Source organism: Aotus nancymaae, unplaced genomic scaffold (genome assembly GCF_030222135.1).
Source record: "Aotus nancymaae isolate 86718 unplaced genomic scaffold, 86718_ANA_hifiasm-v0.15.2.pri h1tg000079l, whole genome shotgun sequence".
In the NCBI taxonomy this organism is placed as follows: Eukaryota; Metazoa; Chordata; class Mammalia; order Primates; family Aotidae; genus Aotus; species Aotus nancymaae.
This window is the reverse complement of record NW_026988494.1, coordinates 10160082-10172804: the sequence shown is the minus strand read 5'-3', so window position 1 is coordinate 10172804 and position 12723 is coordinate 10160082.

Sequence of the window (12723 nt, the reverse complement as noted above, 5' to 3'; positions counted from 1 at the left end):
ATTGTATTAGGTGTTATAAGTAATCTAGAGATGATTTAAAATATAGAAGAGAATGCATATAGGTTGCATACAAATACTACATCATTTTATTTAATGGACTTGAGCATCTGAGGATCTTCGTATCTGCGGGGATCCTGGAACCAATCCACTGTGAGTGCCTAGGGATGGTGTGACTATGTATAATACATCTTTTTAAAGGGGTTAGCCAGATAGTGGGAGCCCTCATTTCCTTACCAAGGAATTGGAAATTGATTTGGTCAGTGAAAAGTCTCTGGAATAGTATTGCATGATTAGAATTTTGTTTTACACACACCACACATGCACACGCACACACACACAAGATAGACAATTCTGGGTGGAAGGAAGTGGATTAAAAGAACACAGGATTAGAAAACTTACTTGATGAAAGATCACAAATGCTGCCAAGTGGGTGGTCAAAGAAATTTGAACTTATTTTCTAGACCAAGTGCCCAGATCTTAAATGTTTTTAGAGGCTGGATAAGTAGCAAATGTGTGAAGCCTCTGGGTGTGATTGCCCTGTTTACATTTAGAATGTCAAATGCTGCATTTGTCCAAACAACCAGTCACATCAGTGGCTGAAAACTGCTCTGTGAGCTTGATCCTTGCTCTAGGAAATGCGGAGCCATAGATGATTCTTGGGGAGGGGAATTGGAGCAGATGCTGTTGGTGTTCTCTGCCCAGATTCTGTCAGTCCACGCTTAGGGTTGCCTGCAGACAAGTACCCTTGAACTGGTGACTTCCAGCACCTCTGCCTGACAGCATTCTCTGGGCTGGCCACCTAGAGACAGGCTAGAAGTACTAGGACATTACTGCGCTAGAAGCATCCCTCAACCAATGAAGCACAGAAGCTGCTGGATAAACACCTCAGCTTTCTTGCTTCTTGATGGGTCGTTGCTGAGGTTTACGCAGTTCTCGGAGGGTCCTGAAAGAATTGAGCCTCAGTTGCTCACAGCAGCATTTTTGTCTTAAATGCAACTTTATTAGCTCTCTTAGGAGGGGTCACCTGAAAAATAGACTCTGCCATACACAGATGCCTGCAAGAAGTTTAAAGTTTATTAGGGAATTCCTTTGAGACCAACACCTATGAAGAAGAAAGAAAGTAGGATTGGATAGAAGGAGTTGTTGAACTGTGGTGTCATTAAAGCTTCAGAGGATCCCACAGGAAGCTGTAGTGCTGGGATAGCCCTTCAGCATTGACCCATTGAGACCAAAGTTGGGGGCAGGGCTTTATATCCTCTATTGATTAGTCAATGGATGTGGCTGCCCCAGGTTGGGACCTGGGTTAAGGCTGCTCTCTGCTGCTGAGAGCAGTTCCTGGCTACAGACTCAGCTAAAAGCCATCAACCAGCAACACTCCCAGCAGTTGGGAGAATGAGGACCTTAGTCCTGAGGGGGAATCTCGGCAGTGCACCATACCACTGGCTTCCCTCCCTTCCCTGTCTTCCTTCTTTAACCCCTCTCTTTCCTAGGTGTTATCTTCCAAATGAACTACCTACACCCAAATTCTTGTCTCAGGGTCACTTTTGGGGGAAGTCAAACAAAGGCAGGAATTACATGATCTGCATTTTGGTTTATCCATGTAGCAAAGCTGCACATGTATTCCCTGAAGTTGAAAAAAGGAGCTAACTAGAAAATAAATTAGGATAACAACAAAAACCAAAAAAGAGACATAAATAACAATATGGTAGCAGCGTATACAACAGATCAGAGGGTTGACAGACTGTCCAAATAGACCAAAGAAAAGATCATGCCAGTTGTCCCAGGGTGTGGGATTAAGTTAAAAGGATGCCAAAGGGAAAACAGGAAATGAGACAGAGGTGAAATTGCCATTAATGGAAGTAACGTATGGAAAAATGGGGAATGGTATGCAGGTGAGGGATGTTAATATGCTTTTAAATTTGTTTCACTTGAAGTCATCGTGTGCTGTCCAAGTAGAGCTGTCCCTCAGTCAGGTGGCTATTATGTCAATTTACGAGTTAGGTATATGGAAGTGCTAGGTTGATATGATAGAAGAGATTATAAAAAATTGTTAGGGGAGAGAGGACAGAAATGGAGAGATCAGCTAACAATCTCCAAGCGTCTATAATGTACCAGACATTATGCAGGCTGAGGGCGTCTTTAGAAAATGTCAACATTTACAGGATTTTTTTTTTTGAAAGGCGGCAGACAGTTGAGAAGAGCAATCAGCAATGGCAAATACTAAATCCACCAGCTACGATCCTTCTATGGTCTGTTCACTGCAGACATCACTAACTGATCAGTTTTCTCTACAGAGCTTGGACTTGCCTCAAAATCCTTCCCAATATTGTGCTCTAGGAAGCCATTCCAAATCATTGGATTTCATCCTTGAGAGAAAAACTCAACTATTCTATATTATGGAGGCCAAGAGAAGAAAGGCTTACACAGAGGACAGAGTATGTGGGAGCCATTTTCAATATAACAGATGGAAGCCTCTCTCTCCCAAATTTTTTTTTAACAAAGCCTGTAAAAAGCCCACTGGGGGCTGGGCATAGTGGCTCATGCCTGTAATCCCAGAACTTTGGGAGGCCGAGGCGGGTGGATCACTTGAGGTCAGGAGTTCGAGACCAGCCTGGGCAACATGGTGAAACCCCGTTTCTACTAAAAATACAAAAATCAGCCAAGTGTGGTGGCACTCCTATAATCCCAGCTACTCGGGAGGCTGAGGCAATAGAATTGGCTTGAACCCGGGAGGCAGAGATTGCATTGAGCCGAGATTGCGCCACTGCACTCCAGCCTGAGTGACAGAGCAAAACTGTCTCAAAAAAACTAAATCAAAAACAAACGAACAACAACAAAACAACCAAATAAACAAACAAACAAGTCTACCAGGCTAAATCAATAGGAGGTCACGTGGGCCAGGGAAACTCTGAAGAGAAGGAGCAGCAGTAGGGCAGCAGTCAAAGTGCAGGGTTGCAAGCAAAGGCTGACATCCAGACACCTGCTAAAGGGAGCACCTAACCAGTTTTTTGTTTTGTTTTGTTTTTTGAGATTAGGTCTTGGTGTCGTTGCCCAGGCTGCAGTAGTGTCATCTCGGCTCACTGCAACCTGCTCCCCCCAGGTTCAAGTGATTCTCCTGCCTCAGCCTCCTGAGTAGAGTAGCTGGGATTACAGGCACCCGCCACCACGCCTGGCTAATTTTTGTATTTTTAGTAGAGACAGAGTTTCGCCATGTTGGCCAGGCTGGTCTCAAACTCTTGACCTCAGATGATCCACCTGCCTCGGCTCCCAAAGTGCTAGGTTTACAAGCCTGAGCCACCGCACCTGGCCGAGCCCAGAAGTTTTAAGCTGTAATTGGTGAGTTCCTTGTAGCACACTGTGGTGCTATGATCCATATGCTGAGAAATAAACACAATTAAATTTTGGGAGGCAGTTCACAATTACATTCTCTCTGTGGATAAAATTTTACTTAATTTTCCAAACCTGTTTTAAGGATACAATGAGCACTGAGTTTTTAAGATACATAAGATTTATTGGGCCAGATGCAGTAGGAATCTTGTCTGCATATTCCACAGGTGCATTTGGTATACATTGGAAAAGCTTTACAAAAAAAAAAAATCCCTAACTGCAAAAATTTTTTCACCTAGAACAAGCTCTTTTGCTTTTCATATTCATGACGTTTGATATAGACACATCAGATAAAACTAGAGATGGCTGGGTGGAAGGGGTCAGCTTCAGGAATCTTCCCAGCTCTGGCTCTAACCTGGGTTTGACCCTGGTAACTTGCTTAACTTCTGTAGTCCTTTGTTTCCTCATCTGGAAAATTAGAGTCCCAGTCCTGGGCACTCTGGTTGAGAGAAAGTCTGTGATTCATCTGTAGCCAATCCACCTTTACCCCCAAATTCATCAGGCTGAGTCCTCATTAATAATTTATATCCACCTGTAGGTCAGCTCTGCATAGAATCAAGTTTCCCTTCTTGTTCTGCTTCCAGTTGAATTAAAGTACCTTGGCCCCTGCCTTCTAATGACACCATCCAAAGTCTGTACGTTTTAGAGGTCGCAGTTGATGACATCTAAGGTGCTTTCAAAGCCCAGCATTTCTAGGAAGGGAACCATCAATATTAATTAAGTGCTGGCAGCTCTCAGGATTCCTTCCTATTCTAAAAAATGTGCTAGCTCCCTGGTACTGTGTGCCCCTGAGGAATTTGGATATACCTGCAGATCTGGTTACTGTATCAGCTGAGCCACATCCAAAGGCCACAACACTCTGCTTCCTGCATTTTAAGTATGTTCTTACTGAAAATTCTGACGACTATCTAAAGAATTAAGCAAACTCCTGGCCAAAACCATTTAAAGTCAATGGGTTAACTTGAAAAACTTAACAGTTATGACTGTCCTTAAGTCATAAACCAGAGATCAGTGCTGAGCCATGCAATTCTTCAAATGTTGTGCTTTAAATAGCTGCAGAAGGACAGATAGTAAGGCAAGGGAGAAACATCTACACTCCACCAAGAGACGTGCTTCCTTCAGAGCTGATTCCTTAGCCCAGGGATGGGTACGGCCTTGGCTCTTGGGATCCCAGACTTGTCATCAGTTCCTTTGCTCTTTGTACTCTCATTTCCAGGTCTGCTTTCTCTGTTCCTTTCTCAAAGGGTGGTAGCCCTCCAAATTCGCTCATCACCCTCTTCTTTCATCATTTTATTTACTATTCCAAGGCTCATCCCTTTTCTGGACTTAAAAATGCCTCTGTTGCTGATGAGAAGCATACATCCTCCCCAGAAGCTCATACACGGGTGGACAAAACAGGAGTCCACCTGCACCTGACCCAGCACATGCTGCCTGCAGTCTGAAGCCACAGGAATAACACCACCGACCACTCTGTTGCCTGAGCTACACACCCAGATCCATCGCAGGTTTCTTCACTCTTGCCCCAAGCAGGTGACCACGTCCTTTTCAAGCCACCTCCCTTCTCCCTGCTGCCACTTTCTCTCCATCTCAACTGCTGCTGCCTTAATTTGGACTTTTATCTTCTCTGACCTGGACTATTTCCACAGCATTGCTGATATTTCTGCCACCCCCCACCCAACCTCACCCTTTCCTCTGCAGTCAGGATGAGCTTTCTCAAATGAAAATCACATCTTGGCTGGGCGTGGTGAACCAAGATGTGATTTTCTCAAATGAAATGAGCTTTCTCAAATGAAAATCACATCCAGGCTCACGTCTGTAATTTCAGCATCTTGGAAGGCTGAGATTAGAGGACTGCTTGAGCCCAGGAGTTCGAGACCAGGCTGGACAACAAAGTGAGACCCCGTCTTGACTAAAAAAATTAAAACAAAACAAAACAAAAAACCACTATTCAGGTGTGTTGGTGAATACCTGTTCTGGAGGCTGAGGTGAGAGAATCATTTGAGCCCAGGAGTTTGAGGCTGCAGTAAGCTACGATCATGCCACTGCACTCCTGTCTAGGTGACAGAGCAAGACTATCTCTAAAAAAAAAAGAACATCACATGATGCTTCCCTTTGCTTGTGTCTTAACTCTGTAGATGAAGTCCTTTTTTTCCAACCCCAGGAACCCTTGCATCTTCTTGTGGCTGTTGCACACCTCCTATGTAGCCTCACAGGCTGCTATGTCTGCCCTGAGAGCCTCTTCCTTTGTTTTTCTGGTGGGCTCTTATTCATCCCTCAAGATCCAATTCACATTGTACCTCCTCTGTGAAGACAACTTCCACCCCAGCCCATCATCCCCTTATCCACAAGCACACTGTGGATGTCTTGTTTTCACCTCCAGCACTTACTGGGGTTTCTCACGCAATTACAGTCAGACAGCAACTGGGATTGGAATCACCTGAAGACTTGCTCTGTCTCTATGTCTCTGCATGTCAGAGTAGTATGGCTTCTTATGTGACAGCTTAGAGCTCCAGAGGTTCATGAAGAAAGAGAGAGGGAGAGAGGACATGAGGGAGAATCATCAACCTTTTCTGACCCACCCTCAGAGGTCACAAAGACAGGATCTTTGTGACTTTTTTTTTAAGACAGGATCTCACTCTGTTTCCCAGGCTGGAGTGCAGTGATCCGATCATGGCTCACTGCAGCCTTAACCTTCCAGGCCTAAGCAATCCTCCCACCTCAGCCTCTTGAGTAGCTGGGACTATAGGCATGCACCATCGTGCTTGACTAATCTTTAAATTTTTTGTAGAGATGGGGTTTTCCTAAGTTGCCTAGGCTGGTCTCAAACTCCTGGCCTGAAGCAATCCTCCCACCTTGGCCTCCCAAAGTGCTGAGATTATAGGCGTGAGCCTGAACCCAGACAAGACTCCATCTCTTGATGAGAGAACTGTAGATTTGGGAATAGCATGAAGGTCCAGACATTTTATGAGTATTTTAGAAAATACAGTTAGCTTTGTCCTATTGTGAGTTCTTGGTTATCTGCATTTCATTTAACAAGCATCCTACTAAATAGTGCCTCTGCCTATCTATGGCAGGTGGCCCCTGTTGCTGGAAAAGGCCATTAAGTGTCACCTCAAGGCACCGAAGCAGCTGCTGAACCACCAGAGAGAGCCTGAGACTTTCCAGAGTTACCCATGGATGGTGGCAGTTGCTCATTACTTGGAACAGAAGGAACCAGCTCCCTAGAACTCCCAATGGGCTCCCAGTCAATTCTGCCATAAACTGCCTGGCTTTCCTTGGGCAACCTGTGGGCTGCAAGTGCCTCAGATCAAACCTAGGGGCTAACCTAAATCATCCCTGCTTTAGGCATTCTGTGGTTTGATCGGAATAAACAAGATTCTGCCAAGTCCCCAAATTTACCATAGAGATGTTTTCAACTGCATGGCTCTTGACCTGGACTGTGAATTATTTTTGTGTGGCCATCTCTTTGGGGAGAACTACAAGGGCCCCGTGCCAACCATAAGCACCAGGCCTAAGGCAGAAGCAGAGAGAAATCAACTCAAGGCAGAGGAGCACTGGGAGGAGAAAGGTGTGGGGAGAGGACTAACAGAATAAGAGAAGGCAAATAGATTAAAAAGATGTTGAAGGCCAAGTGCGGCGGCTCAAGCCTGTAGTCCTAACACTTTGCGAGGCCAAGGCAGGCAGATTGCCTGAGCTCAGGAGTTCGAGACCACCCTGGACAACATAGCAAAACCCTGTCTCTACTAAAACATACAAAGATTAGCGAGGCACGGCAGCAGGTGCCTGTAATCCCAGCTTCTTGGGAGCCTGAGGCAGAAGAATCGCTTGAACTGGGAGGCAGAGGCTGCAGTAAGCCAAGATCGTGACACCAAATTTCTGCCTGGGTGATAGAGGGAGACTCTGTCTTAAAAAAAAAAAAAAGAAAACAGCAGTTGAGGTTGGCGTGGGCTCCACATTACCAGGGAAGTGACCTCCAATGATCTTAGCAAGATAAGGAAAATGTAATAAGCCTTGTGTCAGCTTGTCTCCACCCTCCACCCCAAGACAAGTGTTTCCCTCTCTTTGCAGGGGCCAGTATCTAACGTAACTACATAAGGTTGACCAGGCCAAAGTATCCCATGGAGTGAACCCTCCGGTGGTTGGAATTAAATCAGAATTCTAATGTTACTGACTTGGCTTAAGTGGATTATTGACCCATCTGGTTGAAACAAGAGGCATATTTTTCTGTTGTCTAAATGATTAATAATAATTTTTAAAAGCTGAAGAATTAAATATCAACTTAGCATAAGAACCAGGGTCATTCAAAATACCCTAGGGAATTTTAGAAAACCATGAATTTTGTTATTGTCACTTAAAGCGGCATCATGGTATAGTCTGCTGGTTTTACCTTTTTACTGGACCTCATGACTAGGAAAATAATTATATAGATGAATGGTTAATTAAAATAGTGTGAGGAGAGCCGCAACCATCTTCTACCAGGCTTGTCTTACAACTTCGGTAGATTCCACTACGTGCTGTTAAGAAGTCCAATAAATCCCAGCACTTTGGGAGGCCGAGGCGGGTGGATCACGAAGTCAAGAGATCGAGACCATCCTGGTCAACATGGTGAAACCCCGTCTCTACCAAAAATACAAAAAAATTAGCTGGGCATGGTGGCACGTGCCTGTAATCCCAGCTACTCAGGAGGCTGAGGCATGAGAATTGCCTGAACCCAGGAGGCGGAGGTTGCGGTGAGCCGAGATCACGCCATTGCACTCCAGCCTGGGTAACGAGCGAAACTCCGTCTCAAAAAAAAAAAAAAAAAAAAAAAGAAGTCCAATAACCCATCTACATTTGGATTATTCATTTCAAACAGTATATATTGGTTGCTTTCCAACAGGTTAAGTGCTGGGGACAAAACCACTAATACAATCCACCCCTTCCAAGTTTATTATGTCCCTTTTATGTTATAAAGTCATATATATATATTGCAAAATATTTAGGAAATTAAAAACTCACCTTCTAATACCACTATTGTTAGTATTTCCTTCTTGGGTACATAAAATATTTAGTTGTAATAATACCGAATATAAAAACTTTTAGCCCAGCCAGGGCAACATAGTGAGACCGTCTCTACAAAAAAATAAAAAATTTAGCCAGGCATAGTGGCATATACTTGTAGTTCCAGCTACTCAGGAGACTGAAACAGGAGGATTACTTGAGCCCAGGAAGTCAAGGCTGCAGCGAGCCATGATTATGCCACTATACTCCAGCCTGGGCAACACAGCAAGACCCCATCTTTACAAAACAAAAAACAACTTTACCCTTTTCCCTGCTTTTTTTTTTTTTTTTTTGTAAGACCCTCTTCTTAATCTTAATGCTAGCAACTAGAATGCTAAAAGACAGAGCTAAGAGTTTTTCAGAATATTCCAAAGCCAGGAGCATGTTAATAAATCAGTGCTTCTGAGCCCAGGAGTTCAAAGTTGCAGTGAGCTGAAATTGCACCACTGCACTCCAGCCTGGGTGACAGAGCAAGACCCTATCTCTAGAAGAAAAAAAATCAATCAATCAATCAATCAATCAATGTAAACAAAAGCTTAGTGTTTTGAGAAATCCCATTTAGGGGTTTGTTCATTTGTCATTCTAAGATATTCACCAACCCTTCCCTCATTCCCCACCATACAGATCCACTGCAGTATTGCCACATGGGGAAGAGTGAATGATATACCAACAACGGAGTGTCCCACACCACCCACAGATTCTAAGGAGTCAGATTCTAAGGAGTCAGCTGTCACCTGAACACCCCGCTTCTCTTAAGGACGCAGGTGGCCTCAGTTATAATCAAAGAGTTATAATCAAAGAGTGCTGGGGTCCTGGAGGCACTGTCTTCCTTTTCTTATTTTTTCTTTTTTCGGCTTCCTCAGTGCTACTTAGGGAGAGGTTGTTATTTGAGGCTCCAGTCCTGCTTCATGTTATCTTTAGGATGGCCTGAATGAGTGTTGCACTCGACACCAAAGAATTCTATTTTGCTTTGTTCAGATATCAATCATCAATAGATAAAATAATCCAAATCTAATAATAATCTCTTGCTGTGTTGGGGTTTGTATGGGAACAGCTCCAAATCCTTAAAACAATGCTAAAATCTTCCAGCAGAGACCAGACCCCTAGAGGGGACAGACCCCAACACCTCTGCCAGTCTGTCCTGTGTAGCTCTCATTTGATTTGCCCAGGCACCAGAGGTAGATCCAGGGGTGTGGGGCCTGGAGTTTATGAAGTCTGAGAACCTTATGTGCAGGAAAGCAAATATATTAATAGAACAGAATTTTGTAAAGCAAGGGTCCCAGGTAAGTGAGAGGCCTCTTCACTTTATTTTTTTATTTGTTTTTTTTGAGACAGAGTCTCTCTCTGTCACCCAGACTGCAGTGCAGTGGTGTTATCTCAGTTCACTGCAACCTCTGCCTCCCAGGTTCAAGCGATTCTCCTGCCTCAGCCTCCCAAGTAGCTGGGATTACAGGCACCTGCCACCACACCTGGCTAATTTTTGTATTTTTAGGAGAGTTGGGGTTTTGCCATGTTGGCCAGGCTGGTATCAAACTCCTGACATCAGGTGACCTCTCGCCTAGGCCTCCCAAAGTATTGGGATTACAGGCATGAGCCACCACATCCAGCCTCACTTTACTTCTTCAGGTTTACAGTGAACCCAACCCTGCTGGTCCTGACACATCCTTTTCTTGGATGTAATTTACCCATCTATAATTTACCCCATGATAGAGGATGTCAGGATGGTCTGGGGGAATAGCCCTGCTCATGGCCTGTAGTGCTAAACACTCATTTTCAGATAAGTGGATATTCTCAAAATAAACATCAGCAAAAGTGACTGTAAAAGAGAGAACATAGAGATGATATAAAAATTGCTAAGATTCTATGGTAAAATGTCTGAGTCTACCTATCTAAGTAGAAGCACAGAAAGAATTTAAATACTAGCCCTGGACTCTCTTGAGCTACAAAAGCCAGATTATGGCCTTGAAGGTCATACCTAGCTTTTCCTATGTCTTATCCCTCTGCACTTCCTGACCACATGATAGACATCCTCTAATTCTGTGTTCTGAGGGAGAGGTAGGCCCAATATTCTGTCCCCCTCCTGGCACCACTACAAAGGTCCTTTCCCTATTAAATCTGCCTATTCAGTTGAGTTTCCAGGGGAGGTCCCTCTCATATTAATTGGGCTAGTATAAGTGCTGGCCTTGGAGATTGCTATAAGGCCTTCAAGTCCAGGTTCATTCATAAGCTCTGAGTTTCCTTTCCCACATAGAGAGAACTGTGCTTTTAAAGGTCCACCCATGAAGGGTGAAGAGCCCCAGGAGGTTGAAACCATATATCAGCACACGTAACAAGTGTCCAAACACACAGTTGGCAGTAGAGATGTGATCTTTCAGAGAGGCTTTGTGCTCACCAACACAACCTAGGGTCTGTTCTAATAAGGCCATTTCTGTAGGGCTTACCCAGCTATATAACATTTTAGATTTCCTGAAACTGCCAGACTTCCTCAAAGTGTAACACAACCCATTGATCATATCATTTATTCAGCCCCTAATAGGTGCAAAGCAGAGGGCTAGGGGATGTGCGAGGTATACAAGATCGTTGTAACAAGACTGCAATTGTTATGTACCTATTAAGTACCAGGCCCTATGCTGTGTGCTTTGGTTCCATGAGTTCATTTTACGCTCAGTGTAGTCTTGAAGATAGGAATGATTAACCCCATGGTATAAAAGGAGAAACAGAATCAAAGACATTAAGTAGTTTTTCAAGGTCATATACTAATGGCTACGGGAAGTAGAATTCAAACCTTCACCCCCTGCTTTAAGCTGCAATTTTTTTCTTTTTAAACCACCATAGGTTCCTTGCCCATCCTTAAGGATATCACAGCCTTGGAGAAATAATCAATTCCTTTCTTATGGCTTTAACATCCCAATGTATTCTTAACTGGAAAGAATGTGGTAAAACATAAGTAACAAGATGGCATTCTTTCCCTGACTGAAAAGCAGATAGAATCACAGATCTTAAAAATTATTTTAAATTTATTTTGTTATAGGAGTAATTCCTGCCCATTGAAGAAAATGTTTCAAATGCAGACATCTATCAATAACAAAATCATTAATTAGCCACAGTTGCATTATCCAGAGATGATAATTGTTCACATTTTAGTCTACACCTTCTCCTGATATTTACAACTGATAATTAGTTCATAAAGTTGGGATCACACTGCATTATTGGCTTTATAATCCACTTTTCTAACAGCATTCTATCACAAATATTTCCCTTACATATTTAAAGAAGAGTTTAAATATTTAAATATTCCTTGTTTTGTTTTGTTTGAGACAAAGTTTCGCTCTGTCACCCAGGCTGGAGTACAGTGGTGTGATCTCAGCTCACTGCAACCTCTGCCTCCCAGGTTCAAGCAATTCTCTGCCTCAGCCTCCTGAGCAGCTGGGATACAGGCACCCGCCACAACGCCCAGCTATTAAATATTTTTTAAAACACAATTTTGAAGACTTCCTAGTATTTCATCACATGAGTAGACCATCATTTATTGATCTGTTCCTTAACTTCTTTAATTATACAGACAGGGCCAGCAGACAGCGTAGCTGAGATTACAGGCACCCACTACCACGCCTGGCTATTAAATATTCTTTAAAATACAATTTCCTAGTATTTCATCACATGAGTATGCCATCATTTATTGATCTGTTTCTTAACTTCTTTACTTCTACAGACAGGGCTGGCAGAGGGGCACATATTTTGCATTTTGCACAAAGTTCCAGCCTAAGTTGAAGGCTCCTTCAGCTGTGGGCTGACACTCGGCTGGCACTGTGTCCCCCAGGGTGAGCGTTTCCACAAGCTGTAGCAGGCCAGAAGGATATCTTTTACTAGTGGGCACAAAAGCTCCTAGAGAGGCCAGCAGCAGCCTTGATGATAGACAATACTCTGCAGAGTGGAACACAGAAAGCTCTTGAGTATCATCTACTATCAGTGATTTCTACCAGCAGAACCCACTATCACCTGCATCGACTTCTGTGCCTCTTTTTTCAAATTAAAAAACATGAATGTTTATATTACTGTAATCAATGTTTTCTTAAAAAGAGACAGGATCTTGCTAGGTTGCCCAGGCTGGAGTAGTTGGTATTCACTGGTATGATCATAGCACACTACAGCTTGAACTTCTAGACTCAAGGATCCTCCTGCTTTAGCCTACCAAGTAGCTGGGACTACAGGCTCACACCACCATGCCCAGTTTTTTTTCTTTTGGTAATTATTTTTTTTACTATGAATTTTATTGCACCATTTTTAATAACACTG